The sequence below is a fragment of the Octodon degus genome, unplaced genomic scaffold (assembly GCF_000260255.1).
Source record: "Octodon degus isolate 3935 unplaced genomic scaffold, OctDeg1.0 scaffold00143, whole genome shotgun sequence".
Classification (NCBI taxonomy): Eukaryota; Metazoa; Chordata; class Mammalia; order Rodentia; family Octodontidae; genus Octodon; species Octodon degus.
The window spans coordinates 4,816,814-4,819,866 of record NW_004524719.1 but is presented as its reverse complement, the minus strand read 5'-3'; the positions used below and the strand labels follow the sequence as shown (position 1 = coordinate 4,819,866).

The window sequence follows — 3,053 nt, the reverse complement described above, 5'->3', positions numbered from 1 at the left end:
GCCATGTCTTTCTTTACTGACTGATTTTACTTAATCCCTTTATGAATTATGTAAAGTTTCCAATTTGAAGACTTAAAAAATATCAAATTTTCATAACTGGCATGTCTTTGAATTAAATTTTACAAACTAAATCTCAATATTTACACTTATTCCTGACTCACAGAAGGTATTTTGTTAAGAGTAATGTAATTTGCATGAAAACAAAATACTTACCTTTAAATGAGAAAAATATAGATATGTATGTCATATTTGGAAGATGAAAGAAAATTGTTATAGCTCAGTATTTATTCTTGAATAAACTACATTCTATTAAAATTAGTGGGCAATAGTGTTTTAAGAAGCTGTCCCATGTGAACATGTACTCTTTTGTACAAGTTTTAGGTGTCTGCTTATATCTACCTGGAACACAAATCTCACTGCTAAACCAGTAAAACATGATCATGTCTGAAACGGACCCAGAACTCCTACCAAATGTCACAACTACAGTTTCCTAAACTCAACAGAGCTCAAGGGATTATCAAACCACAGTCACTAACATAGAGCAAATGTCTGTCTGTGTCCAGAGCCCTCCAGTGCATGTTTAGGTCACAGTTAAACAGCTGATAAGAAACGTATAGAAACATCCAGAAAGCCTGGACATCACGGTCTTGGACACTGTCTATAGTCTCAGCAGTGTTAAGGCTTGAGTCTGTAAGTAGGAGCAACTGTGCTAGTACCAAATAGCTGGGCTCACTGGATGAAGAGCTGCAGGAAGGCTGTTCAAATTAGACATGTCTGACTTACATGTCTACAGGGAGACTGAGGAAGTCCACTGTTGGGTGAAAAACCCAAACAAACTTCTATTGGCATTTGCCAAAACTTCTACCTGTTTCTCCATTAGAGTAGCATCTAAATTAAGCTTGTTAAATTGTACCTCAAATCATAATAAATTGAATTAAGGGGGATACACACATATTTAGTCAAAATTAAGTTAGAAACAGGTTTTAAAAATGTTAAACAGGTAATGTGATCTACTTAAACCAAAATATGTTTAAATGTATCTTATGCATTTTATGGCTATATGCATACCTTAATATACGGGTTTCTTTTCAACTCAGAAGAAGACTATTTAGAACAATAGAAGAGAACCTATAGATGTAATACTGAGGTTTATTGTAGCAATAAACCTGCGGTGTATTTTGACCACATATTAACCTAGACATAATTATAAATAAATATTGTGATTATAATAAAAATAACATGCATAATAAAAATAACAGTAGGAATTTGTATGGACTGCTTTGTATCTGTCAAATTTCCATTTTTGAAGCCCTAAAGCCATGGTGATTAATATTTGGAGATAGATGATTTGTGAGGTTTAAGGACAAGTATTCCTTTGTTTCATAAAAGGAGAATGAGAGGACTGAGCAACAGAGCTCTTTCTATATACCTCCCTCGCCCTCGCCCCCCATATACACAGATATAACAAGAAAAAAATCATTTGCAAGCTAAAAATAAAGAAATGAGTAGAAACAGACATTTTAGGCAATGTGATCTAGACTTCTTATCTTCAAAATTTATGAGAGATAAACTATTTTATCTAAGTCACTAAAGTCTGCGTCTTTTGTGCTATACCTCAGAGTTTAATACAGAACTTAATTGGAGTATATGAATCACAAAATGAAAACATATCCGTACTAGAAAATCTAATTGGCTTTAAATATTAACAACATAACCATTATTATTTTCCCCATATATGCTCATCCCTACCTACATGAAGTAGCATCATTATTGTATTCTTTTTATTACTGAGGACTCTGACACACAGAAAAGATGAATGTCACATCCACAGTTGGTTGTACATGCTGGCATGGGAGAAAGCCAGAGTTATAAAGTGGGTAATTGTCCTCACAGATCTGTATCCTCAGTTACCTTTTCGTGCTCACAAGTGGACGAGGATCTTTGCATTGTTCGTGTTGTGAAGCTATCCCTGGTAATGTTTTGCTTACTTGAAGTACATTTTTTGTTATAATCCCTCGAGTTAATTAAAAAGACAAAATTTTCAGAGTAGTTTATGGTCAGTAACTTCCAACACTTCTCTTAGAAGATAAACAATTTATAATACTAAATAAAATATATAGATGGCTTTTAACATTTATATGTTTATTAAGCACATAAACTAAGCTAGGTTACAAGTGCTATGGCAGTTTCATAAGCAATAGTCACTAAGAGCAATTGGCAGCACAATTCTATTTCTTAAATTTTATTGTGGCATAGAGCTATCCAATTTTATTGTGGAATAGAGCTATCCAATGAGAAGTTAGGAAACATGTCCTCCCTTATTGCTACTAGTGGACTTTGTATCGGAATTCCACGGGTGCAAGTGTTTCAGCGGCTTCTCTCTGTTGCTTTGTTTCTTATTGTATCTGTGATGTTGAGCTAATATTTAATTTAATTATTTTCAGCCTATTGTGCATTGATGAAGAGAAGCAATTATCGCACGAGATTTATCATTCTATGGTTGAAAGGTAATTTTAAATTAAGTAGTTCATTCCTTCTATCCGGATGGAGAAAAGTGATGCTTTGATCTCTGCTTAGCTACATTGCTAGCCCTTTCCTAAGCATGGAAATAACTCGCAACTTTTTTAACGTTCATGTAGTTCTTTGAAAATTAAAAATATACCCAATTAATGTCAGTCTAGATGCTCACCTATTATTTTTTTATAATTAATTCTTAACGCATTTATAAAAAGCAATGACACGATTTCCAGTTGTTGTATTTTCACATGTATTATCTGAATAAATAATGCTTCCATAGTGGAAGGTTTGTAGTTATCAGTAGAAGTCGAAATATATATGGAAGATATTTCTTTAATTTTTTTTTAAGTGATGTGACTCTTCTGGTGTGGAAGCTTATTAGTTGCTTTAATCCATAGTCTTTGTCTTTGGTGTATTTCATTATCTGATGTATCTCCTTTATACTTGCAGAAGATGCTTTGACAGTTAGAATGCTCAATGTGCTCAAGCTTACTTTCTTTTGACAGGAGCCTAGTTTACATCATCATCAAGAATGT

The 3,053-nt window shown here is 33.4% G+C and overlaps 1 pseudogene; it reads right to left on the bottom strand.

Annotated features, from left to right (window-relative positions):
• The window catches only part of LOC101567551, a 45,479-nt pseudogene extending 43,532 nt beyond the window's left edge, over positions 1-1,947 (bottom strand).
• Between the last annotated feature and the right edge of the window lie 1,106 nt (positions 1,948-3,053).